The sequence below is a fragment of the Taudactylus pleione genome, unplaced genomic scaffold (assembly GCF_031769625.1).
Source record: "Taudactylus pleione unplaced genomic scaffold, aTauple2 ptg001123l, whole genome shotgun sequence".
In the NCBI taxonomy this organism is placed as follows: Eukaryota; Metazoa; Chordata; class Amphibia; order Anura; family Myobatrachidae; genus Taudactylus; species Taudactylus pleione.
Window position 1 is genome coordinate 729,698 of NW_028285524.1, and position 13,162 is coordinate 742,859.

General features: G+C 47.3%; 1 long non-coding RNA gene across 1 annotated transcript in view; it reads right to left on the bottom strand.

Moving 5' to 3' along the window:
• Nucleotides 1-13,162, bottom strand: part of LOC148453626 (uncharacterized) — a 29,395-nt gene that overhangs the window by 14,139 nt on the left and 2,094 nt on the right. The window contains exon 2 of the long non-coding RNA XR_015874881.1: nt 6,631-6,678. This is a non-coding gene — a long non-coding RNA (uncharacterized LOC148453626). The remainder of the gene's footprint in view (nt 1-6,630; nt 6,679-13,162) is intronic.

Consider the following 13,162-nt stretch of genomic DNA (forward strand, 5'->3'; position numbering starts at 1 on the left):
GATAACAAGGGTAAGTGCTTACCATATCTCTCATTTTCTTTTTCAGGGTCCATAGGGGGTCCACAGGGTTGACCTTGGGGATGTCCCAAAGCAGTCCAATTAAGGATGGAGACGCTCCTGCGCTGAGAGTAGAATCCAGTGCCCAAAGGAAGCATCCTGAGAGGCGAAGGTGTCAAAAGCATAGAACCTCAGGAAGGTCTGGATGGAAGACCACATAGCCGCCTTACAAAGCTGACAGCCGAGGCACCACGGCGAGCTGCCCACGAGGAGCCCACAGACCGAGTAGAATGAGCCTTAACAGAAACTGGAACAGGCAGGCCCGTCTGTGTATAAGCCTCAGAGATAGCCAAACGAAGCCATCTAGCCAAAGTGTGTTTGTTTTCTGGCCATTCCCTCTTGTGAAATCCAAAGAGTACGAATAAGGAATCAGATTTCCGAAGGGAACCGGTCCGGTCCCATAAATTTTGAGAGCACGGACCACATCCAAGGAGGCCTCACCAGCTGTGAGGTCTGGTGACTGAAAGGCCGGTACAACAATTTCCTGATTAATATGGAAATTAGAAACAACTTTAGGTAGAAAACCAAGATGAGTGTGAAGCACCGCCCTGTCCTGGTGAAATATCAGAAAGGGAGGACGACAGGAAAGCGCCCCCAATTCTTATACCCTCCTGGCCAAAGCAATTGCTAGGAGAAAGAGTCTTAGTCGTCAACCACTTGAATTCCACCGACTCTAGTGGTTCAAATGGAGGGCCCAAAGAACTACTGCAAAATCCCAAGGAGCCACTGGGGGGACAAAGGGAGGTTGAATCCATAAGACACCTTGGAGGAAGGTGTGGATATCCGTTAGCGGAGCAAGTCTACGTTGGAACCATACTGACAGAGCAGAGACAAGCACTTTCAATGAGACCAGGGTCCAATCCAGCTTGAAGGAAGGCCAGGACTCTGGAAATCCAAAACACCTGGAGGTCGTAACCTCTGGGACGAAACCATTGGAAATACCTATGCCACACTCTGTGATAGATCTTAGCAGAAGCTGGCTTACGTGCTCTAAGCATCGTGTTGATGACAGAGCTAGAGAATCCTTTGGACCTTAGGAGGGATGTCCCAAGAGCCATGCTGTCAAAGACAGACGACCCAGGTCCGGGTAAAGGCAAGGACCTTGAGACAGCAGGTCCGGTCGTTGAGGCAGCAGGAACTGTGTTGATGGAGAGACTCCAAAGATATGAGTACCAATGACGCCTGGGTCAAGCTGGAGCCACTAGCCGGACAGTGCCTCCGTCTTGTCTGAAATTGCGAAGAACTTGAGGAAGAAGAGAGACTGGAGGGAATAGGTACGCAAACTGGAAGGTCCACTTCACTGATAATGCGTCTACAAAGGTTGCCTCGGCATCTCTTGTTCTGGACCCGTACACTGGCAGTTTGTGACTGTGCCGGGAGGCTATGAGGTCCACCTTTGGGAGGCCCCATCTGTTCACTAGGAGTTGAAATGCCACTTGGTGAAGAGACCATTCCCCGGAATACACGTCGTGACGGCTGAGGAAGTCTGCTTTCCAATTGAGAACTCCCGGAAGAAACCCAGCAGAGATGGCTGGAAGGTGACCCTCAGCCCACGTTTGAATGTGTGACACTCCTGTCATTGCTGCCCGACTTTGAGTGCCTCCTTGTGAGTGATGTAAGCCACTGTTGTGGCATTGTCGGACTGAACCTGTACAGGTTTTCCGTGAAGTATGTGCTGGGCTAGTTTGAGGGCCCAGTAGACACCTCGAAGTTCCAATATGTTGATTGGCAGGGTTGATTGGACTGATGTCCAACGGCCCTGAAAGGAATGCGGACTGGTCACTGCGCCCCAACCCCGGAGACTAGAGTCCGTTGTTAGGATTACCCAGTCCGGGATCCAAAAGGGGCGAACCCTTGATTAGAATAGATGTCTGTAGTCACCAAGATAGAGACAGAAGCACCTCCGGAGAGAGCACCATCGTTTGAGCTTTGATCCGATGTCTTAACCTGTTCCATCTGGAGAGAACTAGCCTCTGCAAAGGCCTGTAATGGAACTGAGCATATTCCACCATGTCGAAGGTGGACAACATGGATCCCAGAACTTGCATTGCTGAGTAGATCGACACTCGGTGATTGTGAAGACATCTGTGCACTCGTACTCGAAGTGTGGAGATCTTGTCTGATTTCAGAAAGATTCTCTGATCCTGAGAATCCAGCAGGGCCTCCAGATGAATCATTCTATGTGAGGGATTCAGGGAGGCCCTTATTTCCAGATGATTAACCAACTGTGCTTGTGAAGGAAAGCAATGATTAGCTATAGATGGCTTTTTAAGCCCCTCTGGGGATTCTGCTAATAGCAGGAAGTCGCCCAGATATGGTAGCAGTCGGACACCCTGACCATGCAGGTGGGCTGCTATGACAGCCATAATTTTTGGAAACACCTATGGAGCTGTGGACAGTTCAAAGGGCAGAAAACTGGAGATATCGGTAATGAGAGGGCGCTATAGGTACATGTATGTACTCGTCCTGAATATCCAGCGATACCATAAAGTCTCCCAGCTCCATAGCTAGGATGATGGAGCATATGGTTTCCACCCTGAACCTTAGCACCCTTAGGGATTTGTTCAGGGATTTGAGGATAAGCCGATGAGACCTATTCGGCTTCTGAACCAAAAAGAGTAGAATTATATTCAGTCCCTCGCTGAGATAGCAGGACTGGCACAATTACCCCTGCTTGCAGCAAGTACTGTATGGCCTTCTGGATTTGTATAAAAACTGGTGGGGAGGCAGTCTGAGAAAGTAGAGGGCATACCCATGAGAGACCACTTCTCTCATGGTCTCCAAGCATCCGTGGTGGTTTGACACCAATACTGGGCGAACTGAAGAAGTCGGCCTCCTTCTCTGGGAACCCCTAGAGGGAGGCCCGTCCCACCAGGCTAAGGGGTTTATCCTCGGGTTTTGAAGCAGGGCGTCTGCTTGGTTCTGGTTTTGGGGAGCCCTCGTGGAAGCCAAATGCCTAGAAAAGGATTTCCTTTAGGCTTTCCTTGAGGAGGAAAGGACTTAAAAAGATTTAGAGCCTGATTCAGACCCGCTCGCGAGCGCATAGCACTCACAAGCGGGTCGATGTTTGGCCCCTGCGCATGACGGGTGCTCCGTCGCTACGGGTCTGGTACCAATACAGGTCGGCTGTTGATTATAATTGACAGCTCGCCCTGTTTTGGAGGTGGGCAGGGGGGGTTGGCTTGACAAACGGAGGCGTTCCAAAGGGAACACCTGCCGTTTGTAGGCAGCCCTACTGACATCACCAGTGATGTCAGTAGGTGGACTTCCTGCTCTATTAGAGCAGGAAGTCCACTGGGACTTGCGATGGACGAGACCGTACCTCAAGGGTCTCGTCACAAGCCCGATGGTCGCGACCATCACCTGGCCGCTCGCAAAAGCTGTGGGTGGTCACCCACAGCTATGCGAGCGGCCAGGAGGCCAACACACACAAATAAAAGAAAAAGGCCCTGATTCAGAGCGAGCACTCTGAAAGAGCGTCCGGCTCTGAATCAGGGCCATAGTCCGAGGCCTTGTAGTAGAGGTAGCTGAAGGCAGAAATGCCGCTTTTGATACTACCAACGTGGTTACGATATTTGTCAATGGGTCAAACAAGATCTCCCCATTATAGGGTAATCCTTCAAGGCCTTTCCTGGAATCCACATCTGCCTTCCATGATCACAGCCACAGGGTACGGCAGGCAGACAAAGAGGCGGCCGAAACTGTGGAGGTTAGGAGACTGGCATCTAAGGTTGCTTCACCAATATAGGAAGCTGCATCTCGAATGTGAGCAACAAAAGACATCTGATTCCTAGAAGCTTCTGAGGGAAAAGTGTTTTCAAGTGCGTCAGCCCAGCTCTCTATAGGTTTAGCTACCCATGTGATAGCCATGGGTGGGCGGGCAACAGTCCCTTAAAGAGAGCATATCGATTTCAGGCAATCTTCCACCTTCCTATGTAGTTCAAGGAAGTAATTGTAGGAATAGGCAACGTATTTTAATTAAACACGTAACATGGGAATCCACAGGGGGTGTTTCTGACTTTGCACAATGAGCCACAGAAAAAGGGTAACATGAAGTTAGCTATTTTTGTGGTTGAAACCTCTTACCAGACCGATTGCCAGGCTGCAGCCATGTGTTCAGCTAGCTGATCCGATATAGGGAAATCTGCTGAAGTCCCTTTCTGCCATTTAAACAGCGGGTGCTTGGATTTAGGGGCTGGCTCGTCATCTTCTATTAATAAGATGGATCTGACAGCTCGCACCAAAGCAGGAATATTATTTTTGACCGACTCTCATTCTCCTCCAGAAGGGAGTCAGGTTTAAAGAGATCAGCATCTTTTACCTCATCGGATGATACCTCAGAATCTGAAAGTTGCGTGGACTGTGACGATACCACAGGACGCTTAAAGGGGTTACTGGGAAGGGGCTTCTTACCCTGCAACATGGAGTGAAAGCCATTAGATGTAGCCACCAGACTCTGCACCGAGTTAGAAAGTACATCTACCCATGGTGGCAGTACAGGGGGCTTGTATCGCCTGAACCTGTTGAGGCAACCCCAAAGGGGACATTACTGCCTGCTGTGATAACCCCATAGGGGGAATTACAGCCAGATCCGCTATGCGGTCCGCAATAGTGGCTAGTACCTTGGAGAAAATTAAGCTCAGGAGGGCCCTAGCACCGGCTCTGTCTGATGGGCCAGGTGGAGTATAATACTTACTACATAGCCCATCTTGTATGAAATCCTCCTCACATAAGCCTGCAGCACATAACTTGCAAGATAGCAGTATGTGAGCAGATGCCTGTTGTTACTCTTGCCTTTGCTAAACATAGCTGCAGAGTAAATTGCACACAATATGGCACTGGGTATAATGCAACCTCTGTGTTATTGTAGGATACTAGTAGCAATGCAAAATACTGGTCTTGTCTTATGCTTGGCTAAGCAGCATGAGCCCACAGCCCAAATATGGCACAGTGCAACGAACTCCTGTATGTGACAAACCTCACAAATACTTAGTTCTATAGAAGTGAGGCATTGGAAACCCCCTGAATACACCTGTATGTTAGGGTAATAGTCAGAGAAAAGATAAGGATAAATTCCATCCCATCATGGTACCATAATAATCTATGGTATTTAGTGTTCCCTCTAGCTCCGGCGGCAGGCAGGGCGCCGGAGCTAGAGAGGGCAATGTTGTGCGCGCGACGAAGGTGCGCGCGTCCGAAAAGGGGGCGTGGTTACGAAAAGGGGGCGTGTCTATAAGACGCGTCCCTTTTCGTCATACTTGGGGGCGTGCCCGGCGCTTACGGATATGCCGGGCAGTCCCCAAGCGCTGCAGAAAGGGAGAATAGACGTCGGGCGCATGCGCCCGGCGTCTATTCTCCGGCGGTGACCGGGTCACCGCATGTTTGTCCACCCGCGGGACACTGCGTCCCGCGGGTGAGAACGGCTCCCGCAGGCTGTTAGGGCAGGGTGCTTTTTGCCCTCCTCCTGGAGGGCAGGGTGCTTTTTGCCCTCCAGAAGGAGGGCAGGGCGCCGCGCCCCGCTAAAACAGCCTAGCGGGAACGCTAGGTATTCTAATGGTGCATACACACGGTCAGATGTGTCAAATGAACAATTAAACGATTTTACCAATGATTTGAACGATTTCTGACTGCATTAAAATGAATGGAATCGTCCAAATCTGACTGCAAAGACATCAGATGTCAGATATCGTTATCTGACAAGCGGGAACGCGCATCGTTCATCTGACCAACATGTCAGATATGTCAGATTTTCCTTCAGATATGAACGATTTTTAAAATCGTTATTGTACAGATCTGAAGGAAGATCTGACTGTGTGTATGCACCTTAACCCTATATTAGTCTTCTTTTGCATCCTGAAGATAGTGCATTAAAGCACTGAAACGAACTGTGAGTGGAGTGGTTCTTTATGGATGAGTGCTGCACCTATGACATACTTATTGGATTTTATGTGAAGGCACCGTCTGCAGTTAAAGGTTTGGTATTTGAAGCGCCAGACCACGATATATATAAAGATACAGTCAAATCCTGCATACTCAATAATCAAATGAATGATGGGTGCTCAGTCATAGGTGATAAATGAAAAAGTCCGGTATGCACTAAAAACAAGTAGTGTGTGTTATTGTTTAACTGTGATTTGCCCCGTGATGAATATGCCAGTGGCCACCGAAGCGGCCGTCGGGCTATCTATATATCATGATCAATTGCTGTTGTATCGGCTCCAGGCAGATGAAGTCCGTTAAGTATTAACTGGTATTTTCTGCATGTAGCACTTTGATTTGTGACTGAAGAATCATACTGGAGGCTGTTTTATGAGCATGCATTATATATAAATTACATTTTGGCATAGTTATTTGAAGTGCTGTTTTTTTTCAGTGCATACCGGCACTCTCTCTAATTCTATACTTCACCCCGCTGCTCTCATTATGTCATGTCTCCAACATGAGGATGTATGCAGGTATTGACTGCGGCACTCAGGGTTTCTCAAAAGAATAAAACAGCAGCCTTTGGTATGTCAACGTTTCAATGTTTAAACCAACATTTTCATCAGAAATAAAGAATAAGTGTGTATTCACCATTTATATGTGCTCCCCTTCACCATGCTCAGCCTCCTGCCGGGGGTCCTGTCAATAGGATAGAGCAGCCATAAAGAAAAATATAATATCAAAAAGTATAGTATGTAGTATACACCATATGAGGAAAGCAACACATATTCATGTCACTATCATTGATGTCAATGAGGGAATAGTCCCAGAAGAAACATATTGGCCAGAAGTATGTATGGGGACCGAACCAGGAGACTGCATCCATAGGCACCTCTCTCTGGTCTGCAACCCAGCCGTCCAAGCCAGTCTAACTGTCACAGAAAACATGAGTACGAAATACTTACATTTAGGCCCCAAGGAGCGACAACATCGAGTTTAAAATTCACTGTGCCTCCCGTCTAAGCAGCATCTTGCCCAGATCACCCCTATGTTTAAGTGGAGGGATGTGGTCTATCATTCTGTATTTTAGCGATGTAAGGGGATGATTATATTCTAGAAAGTGGCTTGCCACCGGTTGTTCACTAACACCAGTGCTGCCCGGATGGCTGATCTGTGGACCGCCATCCTTTCCTTTAATTTTCCTGTCCGGTCATAAAATAATAATAATAATAATAATAATAATAAAATACATAAAATAGAAATATAAAATTATTATTAACATAACATTGTGCTTAGCTGCCATCCTTTAGATGAATGAAGTGGTGCTGTACACACTTGTATTTCTATGGTCTGCACCACTTCTGATGGCAGACACCAGCCATGGGGAGGTGGAATATGCACACATGATGAGGTAGCAGAGGTACTAGATGGGGAAAGAAGCATAGGGACAAATGGAGATGGTTGCAGAGGTACAGATGACAAAGGGGGCAGAGACATAGCAGGGGGAAGTATCAGAGGCACAGATAGAGGAGGACAGAAGGAAAATGTGGCAAAGGATGGGAAACAGGAATGAGGCATACCTGTAAGGGGAGGGGCAGAGGCACAGCATATAACGGTGGCAGAGGCACACATTGGTGGCGGTTTAGGGGAACACGTGGGGTGGGTAGGTGGAGAGGCACAGGTGAGGAACGTCTGAGTGCCTCTATTTAGCCCAGCGAGGGGAAGTAGGGGGCGGAGGAGAAAGGAGGAGCTGTGGGGGACCTTGGGGTGGGGCATCATGCAGAGTAGTCGGGAGAGGAAAGTGAAACTCAGCCGGACAGTGAGACTAAAGTCCCCTGCAAGAGTGGGGGAGGAGAGCACACACCACCAATGCCCCCATCTAAAATCTGGCTGGGTCTAATGATCAAAACTGAGGGGCCACTGGTGCTAACGATCCCAACCCAAGCGGCTTCTGACTCACAGACAGAGACATGTGGCTGTGAGCGAGAGGCAGGCTGCAGCTGCGATCATCAGCACCAGCAGCCCATCTGTCAGATCTGTGCCCTGGCGCTTCCTTTACTTTCCTTTATGGGAGTGTTTAGATCCCCTTCAATATATGTACTTGGAAGTAGCGTTCCCGCTAGGCTGTTTTAGCGGGGCGCGGCGCCCTGCCCTCCTTCTGGAAGGCAAAAAGCGCCCTGCCCTCCAGAAGGAGGGCAAAAAGCGCCCTGCCCTAACAGCCTGCCGGAGCCGTCTTCACCCGCGGGTCGCAGTGTCCCGCGGGTGAAGAAATTTGCGGTGACCCGGTCACCGCCGGAGAATAGACGCCGGGCGTATGCGCCCAGCATCTATTCTCTCTGTCTGCAGGGCTTGGGGGCTGCCCGGCGTGTCCGTAAGTGCCGGGCACGCCCCCAAGAGTGACGAAAAGGGGACGCATCTTATAGACACGCCCCCTTTTTGATGACCACGCCCCCTTCTCGCTCCGGCCCTGCGTCACGCCGGAGCTAGAGTGAACACTATGGAAGTGACGTGGATTGAGTGCAGTAAGGAATGACATTGGACAGTAACTAATGTCAGGGTACAAATAATGAAAGGGATCTATCCACTACCCTTCCTTTATACCCCTCAGCTCCATCTGCCGCCCAGCTCATCTGTCAGCGTGGCCTCCCAGCACAACCGGCTGACTGACGTATGCTGCGTATACGCGCAGCAATTTAAATGAACGATTTGAACAATAACGATATCGTTCATATCGTTATCGATCATTTTTTGCCTACCAACGATCAGCGATGTGCGGGCACGTATGGACGATAGCGATACCGTCCATCGGCCATGCATGCTGGCCAACCTGCTCGATATCGAGCAGGTTACTATAGGGACCTCGCTATAGTCATTGGTGTGCTGGATGATCGATATCGATCATCCAGTACACCAGGACGATCAGCCAGCGATATCGTTATCGCTGGCTGATCGGTCCGTGTGTACGGAGCTTTGTAGAGCACTTTCCGGCCCACTTAGCTCCGCCCACCTCATTTGTCAGCCCGCCCCTCAGCCCCGCAGGATGACTGCAGACTGTAATATATGCCTGGCCTCACACTTTAGCCTGCCGTGTGTAATTTAATGTGGTCCGGCCCCACTGCAGGCTGCCTCGGCTCACCGGGAATCTTCCTGCTGACTCCAACAGCCAATCCACCCCTGGCAGAAGACACGCAAATGCAGAAGGTCAATGCAGCGATCTTTAGCATCTGTGAGATATGGCAGCAAAAGACCCACCAGAGTGCCCATTAACACTACGACACCAGACACAGCGCCTCACCTGGGCTCTTGACGTACAGTCAGGTGAATAAATATTGGGACATTGACAGAATTTTCATATTTTGGCCTCTATTCACCACCACAATGGCTTTGAAATGAAACAAACAAGATGTGCTTTAACTGCAGACTTTCAGATTTAATTTGAGGGTAATTACATCCAAATCAGGTGAATGGTGTAGGAATTACAACGGTTCTATATGTGCCTCCCACTTTTTAAGGGGACAAAAGTAATGGGACAAACTAAACAATCCTAAATCTAACTTTCACTTTTAATACTTTGTTGCAAATCCTTTGCAGGCAATTACTGCCTGAAGTCTGGAACGCATAGACATCACCAGACGATGGGTTTCATCCCTGGTGATGGTCTGTCAGGCCTCTACTGCAAATGTCTTCAGTTCCTGCTTGTTCTTGGGGCATTTTACCTTCAGTTTTGTCTTCATCAAGTGAAATGCATGCTCAATCGGATTCAGGTCAGGGGATTGACTTGGCCATTGCATAACATTCCACTTTTTAGCCTTAAAAAACTCTTTGGTTGCTTTTGCAGTATGCTTCGGGTCATTGTCCATCTGCACTGTGAAGAGACGTCCAATGAGTTCTGAAGCATTTGACTGAATATGAGCATATAATAATGCCCGAAACACTTCAGAATTCATTCTGCTGCTTTTGGCAGCAGTCACATCATCAATAAATACAAGGGAACCAGTTCCATTGGCAGCCATACATGCCCACGCCATGACACTACCACCACCATGCTTCACTGATGAGGTGGTATGTTTTGGATCATGAGCAGTTCCTTTCCTTCTCCATACTCTTCTCTTCCCATCACTCTGGTACAAGTTGATCTTTGTCTCATCTGTCCATAGGATGTTGTTCCAGAACTGTAATGGCTTTTTTAGATGTTGTTTGGCAAACTCTAATCTGGTCTTCCTGTTTTTGTGGCTCACCAATGGTTTACATCTTGTGGTGAACCCTCTATATTCACACTTGTGAAGTCTTTTCTTGATTGTTGACTTTGACACATATACACCTACCTCCTGGAGAGTGTTCTTGATTTGGCTAACTGTTGTGAAGGGGTTTTTCTTCACCAGGGAAATAATTATTTTGTCATCCACCACAGTTGTTTTCCGTGGTCTTCCGGGTCTTTTGGTGTTGCTGAGCTCTCCGGTGCGTTCTTTCTTTTTAAGAATGTTCTAAACAGTTGATTTGGCCACACCTAATGTTTTTGCTATCTCTCTGATGGGTTTGTTTTGATTTTTCAGCCTAATGATGGCTTGCTTCACTGATAGTGACAGCTCTTTGGATCTCATATTGAGAGTCCACAGCAACTGATTCCAAATGCAAGTGTCACATCTAGAATCAACTCCAGACCTTAATTGATAATGAAATAATGAGGGAATAGCCCACACCTGTCTATGAAATAGCTTTTGAGTTGATAGTCCCATTACTTTTGGCCCCTTAAAAAGTGGGAGGCACATATAGAAACCGTTGTAATGCCTACACCGTTCACATGATTTGGATGTAATTACCCTCAAATTAAATCTGAAAGTCTGCAGTTAAAGCACATTTTGTTTGTTTCATTTCAAAGCCATTGTGGTGGTGAATAGAGGCCAAAATATGAAAATTCTGTCAATGTCCCAATATTTATCCACCTGACTGTAGCTAATTTGACACTGGAGTACTGGCAACATGTGGTGTGGTCCGGTGAGTCACGGTTCCAGTTGTTTCGGGCTGATAGTAGGGTTCAGAAATGGCGCAAACAACATGAGGCCATGGACCCCAGTTGTCAACAAGGTACCGTCTAGGTTGGTGGTGGTTTCATAATGATGTGGGGTGTGTTCATCTAGCATGGGTTGGGGCCACCTGAAAATGTCACTGACCGTTAACCTCTACGTTGCATAGCTTTATGACCATCTGCAGCCCTTCATGGATTTCATGCACCCCCACAATGATGGAATATTCCAGCAGGATAATGCACCGTGTCATCGGTCCCAAGTCGTCTAGTATTGGTTCGAGGAGCATTCTGGAGAGATTTGACAAATGGTGTGGCCACCATGTTCTCCCAACATGAAATCAAATCTAGCATTTATGGGACGTGGTGGAGAGGTTCATTCCTGCATCTACAAATATCAGGGAGTTGTGGGAAGCTATCCAGACAGCATGGGTCACATCTCTCCAGAAGTCTTCCGTCCACTTGTGAAATCGATGTCATGTCGAGTTGCTGCACTTCACCAGTCTAGAGGGCTTTCTACACGATACTAGGCATCTATCCCATGAGTTTTAGCACTTTTTGTCAGCAGGGATTTATTACAGACATTGCTGCTGCAAGGGAGATCTGTCTCAGGAGATGTCAGATGCTGTTAGCTCTGTCACATGTAATCTAGCAATTCTAACAGTAGGAAAGACCAGACAGAGGCTCCCAGACTAAGCATATGTACATAAGGTAAACTTTCTAAGGCTGCACAATAGAGCTGGCCCTAGCCAATTTGGTGCCCTAGGCAAAATTTTGACTGGTCTCCCTATCAAATAATCCCACCACCAATCTAAGGCCCCTATTTATCAATGAAGTATAACCCCTTTAGCGCTTGCTAAAGGGGTTATGCCATCTTTTCTAGAGAAAACAGTTATAATCAAAGATTACCGCTGTTTGCCATTATAGCTCTCGCTATGTTTTATATATACACTCATTTACATATATACATATACAATATATATATATATATATATATATATATATATATATATATATATATTAGTAACAAAAGTCAGGTGGCACTCAGAGTCTCAGTAAATCCATGGTTGCTTGGTTGTACAGTGGGGTAAGTGCATATTGTTTTATGTGTTTATATGCCTTGTTGTATGTGTTTCACTTTGTTATGTTGTCCTGAGGAAGGGGTGGATCACCTCGAAACGTCGACCATTGACCATTAAATCCCTCTGGTGAGGGTATTGGATTTACTGAGACTCTGAGTGCCGCCTGACTTTTGTTACTATTACATTTTGGGGGTGCTGTCCTCCATGGAGGGCACCAGAGCAAGTATTGGGCTTCTTGCCCTATGACACGGATAGTGGGAGTGCCGGTGCGCAGTATTGTATGTATGTATGTATATACTATACGGACAGAGGTCGGCGCCACAAAATATAAACGGCAAGGGTGCACATCCAGAGACCAAAGCTGACCCCAAACGCAGAGAAGCGCAGCACTCCATGAACTTCAAGGAAATGACCACAGCACAATGCATAATTTTACGAACATTAAGCGCCGTATTCAATCAGAGGCGAAATCGGACGTTTTCGCCTTCGTTTGCGAATCGGCCGATTTGTGAAAAACTGCGAAAAACTGACATTTTTCACCTAAAAACTGGAGAAACCTTTTCTCCAGCCTAGGGCAGGCGAAAAAATTTACAAAATCCCTATTTTTGGGTAAAAATGTGGGGATTTCTTACAGAACCCTTTGGACAGCCCCCCTAATGATAATTTAGCGAAAACATATTTCATAAATTGCGTACTTTGTCAAAAATCAGGCGCTGAAATTTCAGTCTAAATTTTTTTTCCCCGTAAAAAATGTGTTTAACGTATCGGGTCTGGTATTTCGGAGGGCCATAAGGCTGCGCCAAGTGTTTTAAACATCGCACGTGGCTGGCGCAGGTGGTTCTTTAAAACCACTAAAAAACCACCTGTGCCGGCAACGTACGATGTTTAAAACACTTGGCGCATCTTTATGTCCCTTCAAAATACCAGTCCCAATACATTAAATGCATTTTTCACAAAAAATAAATAAATTTCAGCTGTCATTTTTCGCCAAAGCACGCAATTTATGTAAAAATGTTTTGCCAAAGTATCATTGGGGGGGCTGTCCAAAGGGCTCTGTAAGAAATCCCCACATTTTTAC